The following is a 14431-nucleotide window of genomic DNA, read 5'->3' on the forward strand; positions in this document are numbered from 1 at the left end:
CCAAGCATGGCAAGAAATGGTGTTGTGTATCCACAATGTGAGGCAGAGGTTTCTTTTTCCAAAAAAGATTTCTTCATCAACCTGCAAAGCTCCAGAGCTGTGAGCCACAGCTGTGCTGCACACAGAAGCCAGTCTGAGGCCAGAATTCTATTGAGGGTGAAGATTCAGGTAACAGTGTGTGACAAGCCAAAACTGAGCTACATAGGAGGAGAGCATGGAGCAAGGAGTGCCCTACCCAGCCCTCCCCTGCCCCTCTGCCCCAGGAACCACAGCCCTGCAGATGCAGCTTCACCAATCTGTAAGTGATCAGTCTCACAAACAGCATCTTGTCCTAAACTTAGCCCTGCCTTCAGTCACAGCATCCAGAAAACAGAGCCCCTTCTTGAGCTGCTTGGCCAGAGCTCTTTCCTTGCCCTAATTTTAGCTGCCATCTACCCAGATCAGAGCATTTTCCTTAAAGCAGAGGCATGTTTCTCAGCATAGGACTGCGCTCCCATCTGTCCTTCATGCAGTTGAATTAAAATAATGCCATTAATGAAGGTCATCAAGTGTAGGGTGATACAATATAAGAAAATAAAGATAGTGTAGAAAGTAATCTTACCCCTAAGGAGTTGCAGCTGGGCCAATTATCAAAGATTAGGAACAGGCCTGACTTTAACAGGCCACAGCTGTAACCAATAAGAAGAAGAATGTTACATAAGAGTGGGGTGGCTGGGTGAGAAGGGCACTGGAGTCACTTGGCTGCTTTCTGAAGAAGAAAGAGTCAGTGCTCTGAGGAGATGCCCATGAGAAACACCAAGAAGGTGTGAAATTTTGGCGATAAGGAGACAACAGTATGGAACCCCTGCAATAAGATGACAACAATCAAGCATCACTTATCAGCTCTTATAGCCAGACCAAACTCTAAATGCTGCACATGATGAAGATCAGTTGAGGGGGGAGCAGGAAGGAGATGACCACAGAACCAGAGAGTGCTCACATGCACTGCACAATGCTGGGGCAGAAATGTCCCTGACTTACACCAAACCAGAAATATGCTGAGCTGTGTCTGCTGGGGTTCCAAGGAACCCCTCCCAGTGGGCATTGATCCTGCTGGCTGCAGGATCAGCTGATGGACTGGAGATCATGGGGTCAGCAGCCTCCATCTCCCCATGGGGTCCTGATGGATGTTTCTACCTTGCTTACTTCTGACAACAGCCCACCTAAGCCAAGAAGAAAAGGAAACAGAGGAATGAACTGTGTTTGTGCAGCATGGGGAGCTTGGAGAGTGCCCTGTTTTGGTCTGGAGCTCACTGCAAGAAGAAGTGAGCACCAAATTGCCTCTTGAAGCCAGTGTCAGGGACATGCAGTGTTGGTCCCAGAGGGGACCTGATAGCTCTGGAAAGCAACTGAACTTTCTAATTTATCACATGGAGGACGCAGCTAATTCATCAGTGGTGTGACCTTTTGAAATTCCCAATATGGCTGCTCAGCTGTGAAGAGGAGGAAACCTCTGCAGTCAGAGCCCATGTAGCAATTGCACATTTGGCCAAAAATCTCCTCCTAAGAGCTACCTTAGAGAGATCATGATGGACAAAGAAAGCTCAGAGGTGCATAGGGAAGCCCATGGCAGCTAAACATCCCTTAGACCAGCAGCTGTACAATTGCTGTCCTCAGCCTCCTTGGCATTGTGGGCTGCTGTGTTTACCCTGCAGAGAACCAAGACAGATGGCAATTTCATCAGCCCAGGAATGCACATGCCCTCTCAGCCCTGTCTCATGTTTCCTCTGCTCTCTCACTTTCCTTTCCTGCCCAACACACTCCCTAGCCTGTATCTCTGTGGGGATGAGGCCATTTTGGTCCCCAGCCAAGCAGAGCTGTCCAGTGTCTCTGAGCAGTACACACATATATCATCATGTCCTGGTCCAGCTGACATCACAATGTGTGTCCACTAGGTCAGCCCACATCAAGCCAAAAGTAAAGACATAAGCATTATTTTTATTGGCTTTTCTCCACACAGTTGAATTGTGTTTGCTTCACTTTTAGTTTGTTTGTTTTAACTTATCCCTCATTTCAAGAAAACACTGGCAAGAGAACTTCAAGCAATCTCAAGTCTCCTTACCAGTGGCTGGGGAAACCAGATGCAAACAGCCTGTATAGTTCAGTCTAAAACTTGCAAGTTGGCTCAATATAATACAATCCATATTTCTATATCTATACTTGGTTTTAGCTGCAAAAGTGATTTTGAGTCATTTTTTTCTGCATAGATTTAGCACATAGATAATCTGGACAGGACTAGCCTTAAAAATCTTTGCTACAAAACACTGCCTGCTTTATATCTCCAGGGCAAAGCATTTGCCTGGTACCACTGAAACATGCTTCAACTGCCAATATAAATGGAATCAAGCCAAGCCAAAAAATTCTTTAAGAAGTGAACCACACTTTTTTGCAGACCAGATGCACAGCAATAGGCCTGCAGAAATCACACTCTGCTCCCACCAACTCAAACCCCACTGCTGTTTCAGTGGGAGAAGAGGTTTCTTGTCCTCATCCCTCCTTGGACCAACTATCTATTTCGATGGTCCCTTGTGCCCAGGATCAGAGCTCAGTGACAAGTGCTTATTCTGTCTGTGCACTGGGAAAAGGGGCTGTTCTGCATTTCACAGAGCAGGAATGAAACACATGTGGCCTGCCTTAGGACCAGTCATGATCTCACAGCTGGTTTTGAGCCCTGCCCAAAGGTCCCTGGGCACTCTTTGGCCACCAGACCAGCTTAGATTTTCAATCAGGCTAAGGCAACAAGTTTGGAAATGGAGCACACTCTCCCACCACCCTCCCTTCTGATATCTACTGTGCAACACCTGGGGCATTGTGATGCAAAAGGCACCAGCAAGGAGACGTAAGATGTGACTTGGAAAGTCCCAGCATTGCATGTTGCTGCGGCCTGGACAGGGCAGGGAGCATCCCTGTGGGAATTCTGAGTCTCACATTCCTTCCCTGACCACCATGAATGCCTGGGCTTTGTTTGCTTTTTTCTTCAACTGTTGCAAAACTGATGTGGCAGGGACAGCAGTGTAAATGAGGAACAGACAGCTCATGAATAGTGCCAAGCACTGTAATCACACTTCATGGATGGTTTCAGTTGTTCTGGACCATAGCCCTTCCAGGACTCTCAGCAGACTATGCTGTTACCATACACTGCCACCTTCCTGTTCATCCCCTCTCCTCCCAGCACCTCTATCATCATCCCTGACCAGATGCATGATGGGATCTGTGTGAAAAATGAAGAGTCAACCTGGAAGAGCCATTCCTGCTCCAGCATGATGAAACACACCTCACCACCCTTGCAGAAGGACCTAGAGATAATATTTGCCTTCTGCTCTTGCTGGCCCACATGCCTCTGGTGCCAGTCTTCACCTTTAAAAACAGTCATATTCAGGGAATTACAGAAATGATGGACACAGGAATCAGAGAAGATGTAAAGATCCTGCAATATCTTGTTGGTGCAGCAAGACCACAGCTCTGCCACAACAGATCACTTTCCCCCTACTTTCCCTGTTGCTCAGTGAATAACTCCAATTTTTCTCTTGTTTCACACGTTTCAGTTTCACTTTTCCATCTGAAAGTTTCCAGCCTCGAATAAAGTCAGTGAATTCTTACCACAGGATTTAACATAAAATTTTCCATTCTCCCTCACCATGTCTGTTCATGCTGCCAAGCTGCATCTCAATCAACACAGGTTAATTGGCCAGAAAATACAGGGCAACTATTTGTGCTGGGAAAAGACCAGGATGTGGAAGGCTATTAGTCTGGACACTGTATTTTCCTACAGAAGGTTAGCTCTGGCAAGTCAATGCTTTGAGGCAGAATTTTCTTCCTGGAACTCCTCGGTGTATTCCAGAAAGGTGTTGGTATTGCTGAAGGCTGGATATCACAGCCCTAGAGGTTTTTACTTCATTTGTAAATTAGCTGTTGCAGGCTGGAACAAGCAAGTTTTTAACTACCTTACAGAAAGAAGGGATGTAGAAAGGTCATTGTGTCCTTGGCCAAGGAGAACATCACAGCCAAGCCAGCCTGGAGGAAACAATGAAATTTCATCCTATGCCCCAGGGCAGCTGTCCACCTCCACTCCTGCTCAGGGCCTCAGGACCCATATAAAGAAACTCTACAGCTTTGGAACTATTTTGTTTCTGGCAGCTCCTGGAAATCTAGCAATTTAAATCACTTTCTTATATTCAAAGTTGTCTGCATCTCACTCTGGAAGGCCTCCCTGGGACCCCTGGGCTTTGCACTGCTGTAAGCCAACAGCAGGGGCCAGCCCCACATGGGACACACCAAGAGAGGATGACTGTCACATGAACAGCAGCCCCAAACATGTGCACTCTCTCCCACTCACAAATGGGTCATTTCCCCACCACAACAAAAAATACTGGTCTTACCATTAAGTAACCCCAGAAAATAATCTGTGTGTCATTTCCACAGACATGCTTACTCTCTGCCACAATGTTCCCCTCACATATTGATTTCTGAATTTGAAAAAAAGCATTTACAGGATCTAAAGCTGGGGACCCTCTCTGTACTCACAGCTTTAGCTTCAAAGTCTGTCTGCTTGAAACTGAGTGAACAACCTCCAGGATCATCTAAGAAGGAAGGAGGAATGCCATTGTCATGGGTGCTGTGGGTTCTCCCCATGAGCTGTCCTCCAGACCACATCTGGGACATCCCTGGTGGAAGGCAGCAGCCTCACCAGCAAGTCCCCACCTGCTGCTCTGTGATTCTCATGAAACAAAATTGAAAACACTGGGCATGGCAAGGAGGTAACCATCTGTCCTGAGATGCAAAACTCAAATGTAATGTGTGGAAGGACAAAGAGAGGGACTGTGATATGCTTGGACAGACAGGTGTCAAAGACTTAGGAAAGCTGGCAGATCTGTCTCCTTTTGGAGCAGATTCAAGTGGGAAGGGCCTAAATCTGTTGGTGAGCCTCAGAGGAGCACAAAGCATCAGTATCCCCATTGCAGTGTGGCTCCATGCCCAGGAAGTGTCCTCCACTGGAGCAGGGACCAACCAGCTCCCTCCAGAGCAGGGTCTGCAGGCTGACAGGCACAGACCCTGCAGCAAGGGCAGCTCTTGGATGCCTTCAAATGATCTGGAAGACACTCACAGAGTCTGGGCCCCTGTGTCAGGTGTCACCAGCACCTGGCAGGCCCCTTTCTGGCCTGTCTCATGGTGATTCACCAGGGAAGAACCAGCACAGCTTGGCACCTCAGCCACCCCCAGGGGTTCTGTGGGGAGAGCAAGGGAGCACAGGGGAGAGGCTGTAGCCTACTGAGGTTTCCAAAGGCATTTGGAAAGTTCTTGCCATAGGCTCAGAGAGAAACTGGGGAGCAATAGGTGAGTGAGAGGTTCTCATAAGGACAAGTAACAGAGCAAAGATGGGAAATACGGTGCAATTTTCATATTGGAGAGCTGCTCTCCTATGCAGGGTTGTGCTGGGATGTCTGCAGAAACCTGGGCAAGGTGGACAGGCAAGTGACAGCTGTTGCAGATGATACCAAATGGCTCATAGCAGTAAAGGTGACCTTATGATGCTTAGCAAACAGGTGTTCAAGTGGCAGAGATTATGTAAAGGGAAACAAATTCTTGTTTTACATACAAAACAGGGGAGCCAAATGAGACCCTGAACATTAGGTAACATTTCCAGCTCTGTAGAAATGTTACCTAATGCAAGGAAGAGAGAAGAAACCTCAAATTAAATGTGAGGAGTTACAAAGAGAGGGGGGGAATGTGAACAAATCTGGAGCAGAAAATCGTAACAAAGTCTCATGGCAGCCCCAGCTTGGAAATTGTGCCATTTGGGTCCCTTTGCTTTGAAGATGTGATAGCAGAGGAGAAAGTCCAGAGACATGGCAGAGCTTGTGCATGAGCAGGACAGGACTCCTCAGGCTGGAAAGGGGCCAGCTGAGGATGGGAGGCTGTGAAATACTGGAAGACTAAATAAGATGAAAAGAGGAAAACTGTCTCTTCCCACACAAGAGGTTTCACATGAAGACAGTAGGTGCATAACCCGAAAACCAGAAAACTGAATCTTTTTTTGCAGAAGGTGTAATTAGGCTGCAGCATCTCCTGCTGCAGGATGCTGTGGTTACTAAAAGCTCAGCTGAAGGCAGGAAACAAACAGGGATGGAGAAGGGACAGAAGATTGAGGGTTCTCAAATACAGACACCGCTCTGGCTCAGGAAATGTGTAAGCTGAAAAGTGTTGGGGTATGGGAGAGTATAAGAGGGTGGATTGTGCCTCTCCCACCACTCCAGCTATCTCTGGGCACCTATTCTTGACACTGGCATGGAGGGATGCTGGGCTCCCTGGCTTGAGCCACGCTGCCATCCTGCACCCGCTCCCAGATGCCCAAAATGTTTCAGATTTGCAGATTAGGTCATTTGGCTCCATACTATCTGAAATTTGTGTTTACTTTAATAATTTTGGTGTAGTGCCCAGAGATTCAAGAGAAGCAGGGAGTGACTCCGTGAAAGGTCACCCTCAGACATTGCCAAACCTCATTTTCAATTCCAAAAGCAGTGTAAGTCACATTGGTAAATCAGTCTTGCCATATTTCTTCACAAAAATTGTCTTCTGTTCTCTTTCTTTTTGTCACCCAGTAGAAAAACAAAACAAAGATGATGCTATGTTAAATATAGAAAATGTCTTTACAAGAGACCCTTTATAAATCCCATAAATTGCATTTATGAATTCCAGTCAACTTTACCTCATAAAAAACTCCCAGATCTTTTGCTCTGGACTTAATGGGAGCCTGGAGCTCTGCCTCATGTCCTTGTGTGCAGCTGGGACATGTGTTTATTCCTCAGTCATGTCAACAAGAACAAACATTCCAAGCAAGCACCACTTCTTGGTTCAATGACTTAGAAAGCAGGGCCTTGTGGGAAATTCCAGCCTTGCCACAACCTCTTGGGAGGCCTTGCTTCCCAGGAAGCAATACAAAAATGTAGGTCCTTGATGCCAGCATGTCTCAGACTGGGAAGGACCATTCAGTGACACAAGGAAATTCCTGTCCTTCTGTTCTGCTCTTATCTGGTCCCTGGTAGGAACTTCATCTGTCCCACATGGTGTGGGGTGAAGAAAAAGACTCCTGCCTTTGAGGAGATGCAAACCCCTCTAGTCTATTATGTTTTCCCTCTCTTTGTTTGCCCTTTCTCTTAGTACAACAGGTCAATGTTGCAAAATTACAGATGTGTCCTTCACCCCAGCCCTCTGCTCCATCCACCTCCCTGTTGCAGGGTGCTTGGGAAGAAACTTGCCAAAAAGCCCACAGAGCCCTCACCTCGTGTTTATTTCCAGTCAGTGAAGTGATGCTCCATTCCACATAAATACTCACACAGGCTGTAAGTCAGTCTGGCCTGGCTGGGGTGCTCACAGGATGACACCACTGCTGGAAGGGGGCTCTGCAGGCTCCACTCCACCTTCCCATTCAAAACAGGACCACTGCCAACCCTAGCTCAGGTCATCCTGTGTCTTTGCCTAGACAAGGCTTGAACAACCTTTAGACAGCAAGTCTGCCACCTCTCTGGGCTGAATCTTCTCCTAGGGAAGAAGTTTTCCTTGATGTTTGACCTGAACTTTCTGAACTGCCTGTGCCCGTTTTGCCCTCGTGTGTCACCTGCTGATACTGAGAAAACTTTGACTGTCACCATCATAACCACCTTTCATGTGGGTTGCTGTCAAATTGTCCTTTATCTTCCCTTTTGCCAAGTTAAGTAAGCCCAGCTTCTGCAACCTCTGTTCAGGGTCTAGACCCATCCTGCACCCTTTACTGACCACACATTCATTACTGGGACATTACTGGGACATGTCTCTCCTGCACATGGGCATGGAGTGGAGGCTTCAGTGGAGATCCTTCTGCCCAACAACAGTGCCTTCCCCAAGCCAGTGGCTGTGACAGGACAGGCTACTGGCCTTGTGTCCAAGCCCCCTGGCATCATCTCCAAGCACAGCCCTGGGGGAGATGCTGGAGGTGCCAGCCCAGGCTGAGAACAGCCTTTGCTCTTGGTATTGAAGCCTCAGCACATCAGAAGCACAGCAATGCTGCCCTGCCTGTGCTGGCAGAGCCTGGCAGTCCCAGGAGAACCTGGCCAGCACAGGAATTGTCCCCAGCCCTTACTTATGGCCAGGAGAGAGGCACCCATCTGCATCCTCTCTGAGGTGAAAGGGAAGTTTCATCAGTGCTGAAAACATAGCAGCCCAGCATTGTGCAAAACATTTGAGGCTAACATAAACATCTCTGCTTTTATGAAAATATAAATCAGATGGCATCTAAATAAACCCAGAGTGCTGTTCCTCCAGAACAGTGTCATAAACACTGGTGCTGTTTCTCCAGGGCAGTGTTCTGTCATTTGTCCACAAATGGAAGAACTGGGATCTGGATTTTCCAAGCAAATGACTCAGGCCACGCTCTGCCTTGTTGGTAGCTGCAGCCTTGCTTTTGGCACGGTGCTTAAAGCATGCTGAAATCTGAGCTTGTGTCATGTCTGGCAGCCTGGACAGTTTCAAAATCCTTGAGACACATGATTTACCAGAATCGCTTCTTCTCCTGCATCCTCACAGCCCTTCAATAAAGCCCCAGAATTCTGCTGGCATTGGAGAGGGACAGCCCTAAACAAACAGCTTAACCCCAGGGGTTTGGCAGCTCAGAGCCTGCTGAAGACCAGGACACAAATGAGCCAGAAACCAGCTTAGGTTTGCCTGCAGGGCCTTGCAGTGAGACAGGACAGACAAACCCCTGCACCTTCCCACAGCTGGGACACACCTGACACGGCAGGGTGCACCATGCACTGCAGCTTTAGAATGGAAACTGAGGCACAGCATTGGTGTGTCACAGCTATGCCCAGGGCCATGTGCCTTACTGTCCCCAGGGATCCTGCAGACTTTTCAGCCTGAAGCTCAGCTGCAGGAGTGGTTTATCTGGAGTTCACTCATTCAGGATAGTTCCCATTCCCAAAAGAGCCCTGTGCTGGGCAGAACCTGTCAGCATTGGAGGTACCCATATGGGTGAGGCATGGCTGCCCTCAGCCTCTGTGCTATCCTCCTCCTCAGATCTCTTATATCCCCCAGGGTGACATTTTGGAGAGACCACACTTTCCTTCCAGTGTCCTCTGCTCTGCTGTTGTCCCCCTCACTCCTTCCAGAGAAGCTCAATTTAGGTGTACATTGGGGCTGCCCTGCTTCAGCTCTAAGGATGCCCCTTGTGAGCCTGAGCCTCCACAGTTACCCTGGGAAGTGCTCCTCACCCCTGCACTGAGTACACAGGGCTCAGTGCTGCTTTTCTGATCCCCCTCCCCAAGGATGGGAGAAAGGATCCAGCTCTGGGCAGAGGAGAACAGGACCAGGTACAGGAAGACCAGAGAAATGTCAATTCTCAGGACAGAAGGAACAGGAAAAATGAAGGGAGGGCAGATTACAGACACAGATAAAACAGGGAAGACCCTGGGGCACGTTGGTCTAAGAGGAAAGAGGAATTTAGATGAGCAGGCAGCTCCTCAGAACATAATATTAAAGGCATGAAGAAACCTCCCAGTGCGGGAGGAGGATGTGCAGCATGTTGGGAATTCAGCTGAATCATAAATTCCTTAATCCCTTGAAGTTCAAGAAGGAATTACATGAAGAAAAACAAGCTATTCAGATTCCAGGAGATGAATGTAAAACCGTGGCACAGGCATCTGGGGAGCAACTGGAAAGCTGAAGCACAGATGTTGGTACTGAGGCATGAGCAACACCATGGGAACACAATTTTAAGTGCTCAGAGGTGCATCTGCTCCAGCAGCAGCCTTGGCTTAAGCAACCTCTGCCATCCCCCTCAGCACTTGCCCAGCCCCCAGAAGCTGCACTAGCCCAGGGGAGGTCACACATGCAAAGGGGGCTGCTTATGCCAATGATGCTGCCAAAAAGTAAATTAAATAGGATAATACTAACAAATTGTGTCCCCATTACAGCCTAAATAAACCAGAGGCTTCCAGAGGTGGATTTCATCTACCCAACTTGTCCCAGCACAGTGTATTTGGAAAAGCCCTCCTGCAGCCATCCACCTCAATGGCCAAGAGGGAGCCAGCTCCCCTAGGCAAGAGCAAGCAGTGCTGATGTTCAAGACGTTTCCTAGAAAAATACCAGTAAAATTAAAGAGTTTTCAGCATGAGAATGATACCAAGACAATACACCAAGACTGTTTTAAATTAAATTTGTTCTGCCTAAATCTATTTGCTTTCCCTCCAGGGCAGAAGTTTCACTTCCCTGAAAGCAGAGCAGCTGTGGATTGCAGAATCATGGAATGGGTAATGTTGGAAGGCACCATGAAGGCCATCCAGTCCAATCTGCCTGCTCAAGCAGGACCTGGACCATGTCACTCGTGGTACCTGGATTGGGTCCAGGCTCCTTTTGAAAACCAGTGCTTAGTCACCCTCACAGTAAGGAAGTTCTTGTTCATGGTCAGGTGGGATGGTTGGGACTGTTGACTTTAACAAGGTTTTTTACACTGTCACAAGTACGATTCATGTCAAAATGTGAGGGCTGACTGTGGCTTGGCACAGGTCTGGGAAGCACCACACCTCTGGGCATAGAGACCTTGGGCTGGGGGTCTGCTCTTGCAAAGCTCCTGGGGAGCAGACACAAAACTGGATAGAGATCCATGATCAGAGCAAAACTGCAGGGGGTATTGAGTGCAGGTCCACAGAAGCCTTGTCTGAGCCAGACTCATTAATGATTCGAATGCTGAAATGCAGAGAATGCTTACAAGAGATCCAGGAACTGCAAGCATGGTGACCAGGAATAGGAGACAAAATCTGATCTCAGAATTATCCAGGAAAATTAAAAAACCAATAGGATGCAGCTCAAACACAACAAGAACAGCATCTGGCAATGCAACAGAAGTAAACAACTGTACAAACACAGGGAGGAAATTGCCCATTCAGTAGTAACTCTGCAAAAATTCAAACACATTCTGCAGTAATGACAGGTCATGAACGGGCTGTGTCAGCACACTGCTGTGAAAAAGGAAGCCTCCAACTGGGAAATGCAAAAAGGAGGGACACCAGGACAACACAGAAAGAAACTCCCCTGCTCCAGCTGTTATTGCCAGAGCTTGGCTACCGTGCAATGTCTACTCTTGGCATTTGAGTCCAAAAGGCAAAAGACAGAATGATTGACAGACCAGAAATGTGATGTCTAAGAAAACACTGAAGGAACCAACACAGAAAATTTAGAACCACACCAATTTAGAAAAGAAAGTAGGCCTAGACTACTTTAGCCTAGACTACTACAATGTTGGCCTTCAAAGAACTAAAAATTGCTTCCAGAAAGAAATGGGAAGTGGGAAAGGAAGGGAAGGCAAGGCAAGGCAAAGCAGGGCAGGCAAAGCAGGGCAGGCAAAGCAGGGAAGGCAAAGCAGTCTTCAGGGAAATTCAGCTCCACAATGGCTTTGATACCAGGCCCTGTCCTGTGATTGCAGTTTTTCCTGATCAGTCTCAGAAACCACTCACTCAACTCTTCCTCATATGTTAGGAATGCCCAAGGTTTGCTGGCAACTCCACATTCCTCCAGGGTCCTGTTTTTTAGGTAAGCTGTAGGGAAGATGGTGCCAGAGCTCTGCTCCTTGAGCCTCAGTCTGCCTCAGAGGGCATGGGCACTTGGCAGTGACTGCCACTTCTCCTCCCACCCTGAACCAAGTGTTGGGTATGCAGAGACATTTCCCACTGTGCCCACAGTAATCCCAGTCCATGTGGCTATCAGGCACTCTTGGGGAAAACATTTCAGGCATGACTATTTTTGATTATGATCCTGTGGCCTGAGCTCCCCCAGCCTGGGCTTGTTTGGTTTAAGAAGGAGCCAAGAAAGTGCTGCTGACAGGGCAGTTACCAACCACCATGCAGGACATGAAACAGCAGAAGGCTCATCCCCACTAGCCCAGGACAACCTCTATAAAGAAACCACCACAGGTTTGAGCTATGACACAGTACACCCTGTTCCTCATGGCATTCTCCCCTTGCAGCACAAACTCCTGCCCCAGGACTCTCCGGGACACCTGCTGTGCTCTGGGCACAGGCTGAGCCAGGGACAGCCAGGACAGCCAGGACAGCTGCAGCAGCCCTGGCATGACCAGAGCCCATCGAGGCAGGGGACCTTGGCTGCAGGGCTTTCCCCATGGCAGGGATGGAGGCAAAGCAAGGATGGGCACAGCACTTTTGGCAGAGCTGACATCTCAGGGAAGAAAGACAAGTGAATGGGTGGGAATTTGTGGAAGACCGAAGTGTAAACACGACAGGAGAAGGAAGCTCCTCCCTGGCTGAGGGACCAGGGAGCCACCCCAGGGCCCAGCTGGTTGTTCGGACAGGACTCACGATGGTCCGAAGAGGAGGCAAATTTCTCTCCACAAGGAGTCCAGCTCCGCTGTGCTGAGTTTTTAAGCTGCAAGTCGGTGGGACAGGGCTCAGGAACATCAGCTACCAGCTGCCAAAGGGCGCCGGTCGGCCCTGGCGCAGGGCCGTGTTCGGAAGGAGAAACGCTGCCGTGCCAGCCCTGAGGGCCGTGCCCCGCTCCGCGGCCCCACGCGTGGGCTCGGCCGTTCCCGCAGGTTTTGCTCCCATCTAGCGGCGGATCCCGGCTCCACGCGGCGCTCGGAGCCCGTGTGGAGGAGGCAGCCCGGGGTCCGCAGCTCGGCTCGGGCCGCGGCAGTCAGAGCCCCTCGGTGCCGAGCGGGCACAGGCAGGGCCGGGGCTGGGGCTGCCCTGAGCGTGGGCCCTGTGCCAGGGGACCCGCACGGCCAAGGGGTCATCCCTCAGCCTGCAGCCCTGAAGGGTTCTCCCCCCTCTCCCAGAGTGAAAACTCATCTTTAACATCTACCCCAGGTTCTGCCCGAGCTGCAACACCTGGGCTTAGCCTCCTCCCCTTTCCCGGACCCTCCTCTCCCTCCAAAGTTTGGACCATGCTGGATGAGAGCCCAGCAGACATGGGCACAATGGGCCGTGGACCATGTGGCACCTTCAGCAGGAGCCGCAGCAAGTGTCTGGGAATGAAAATTTGGATCTTTCTCAGCACTGAGCAGCCTGGAAGGAAATAAAATTACATCATTCCTCATAGCACAAGCCCATTTTGTTGGGCACAAAAGACCAGTGTGGAGAAGTTCAGAGGGTAGAATACAGTGAAGAAAAAAAAAACCCAAAAACTAATACTCATGTGTGAACCAAGATAGGCTTTATAATTTTTCCAAAACCCTGCAAGGGTATACAATATAACAAACAGCTCCAGACACTCTGCTCTTGCAAGTACTTTGTCTCAGCCCTGAAACACAGGGGTTTTCCCAGCAGCTGCTTTAAACTCAGTCAATTTTTTTAAACTGCTGGCAGACTGGCATCACTTTTAGAACAGCCCATTGGGGCAATAGGCAATGGTCCCACACAGGCTGTGTGAGCCAAGCTGGACAGCACAGGCAACCACAGCCCCTGGAGCAAGGGGCAGCTCGGGGATGGCAGCTGGGACCAGGCTGAAAACCAGGATAGCAGTAGGAGACAGGAGAGTTAGAAGGTGTGAAGCTGGCAGCTGGAGCTCAGAGAGATGGAACCAGGGCTCCTGAAAAGCAAACAGGAAAGGCAAACCCATGCAAGATTATTTCTTTTGGCTGCTAATTTGCTGTCAGTGGAGCCATATGATGAGGTGGTGGGGAGTCACGCAGGGGTGAGGGCAGAAACCCATCTTCAGGTGCCCATATGGCCTTAGGTCAGATTAAGCCAATTAAACCTTATCCTAAAGCCCTTTACTGCAACAGGAAGCCCAGCTGCTGTGGAGTGAGAAGAAATCAGGTTCTTGGGTCCTGGCTCTGCAGCACTGCCTCTCAACCTCTCCTCTCCACACTCACAAGCTCCAGCTCTTTCTGTAAAGCACAGGACACATCCCACCTATCCTGCTCATCACTGTCTTTCACAATCTTCCCATAAACCTGCTGGTTATCTGGCTGGCAGACACATCTAAGTGCTCTGTGCATCCTACTTTACAGCAGAGTTGAGCTGCCAGTGTTTTGTTGTCCTGCAAGTCTCACACTCTGCTAAGGGGCCCCTCACAGCCCACACAAATGATACATCATGTAGGAATATTTCCCTGTAATGCCCCATAATAATAAGGCAGATAATAAACATGAGAGCCACGGCCCTTTCCATGTCCCAGTGCCACTAGATGGCACCAGGAGTGTACCCTTCCCAGCCCGGGTGTTCCAGAGCCACCGGGGAAGCTGGGGAATCCAGCCCAGCCCTTCCATTCTACAGAGTCAGAGACCTCAGCACTCGCCTCCTCCTCGTCTTTTCTCCAGGGACCGTGGGGTGCTACAGTAAAGGCAGGCATTTCAGCCTTAAAAATCAACCTTTAGTGATGTGCTGGGGGGAATAGCCTGCGGTGGCTT

This window comes from Molothrus ater, chromosome 6, assembly GCF_012460135.2.
Source record: "Molothrus ater isolate BHLD 08-10-18 breed brown headed cowbird chromosome 6, BPBGC_Mater_1.1, whole genome shotgun sequence".
NCBI classification, from domain to species: domain Eukaryota; kingdom Metazoa; phylum Chordata; class Aves; order Passeriformes; family Icteridae; genus Molothrus; species Molothrus ater.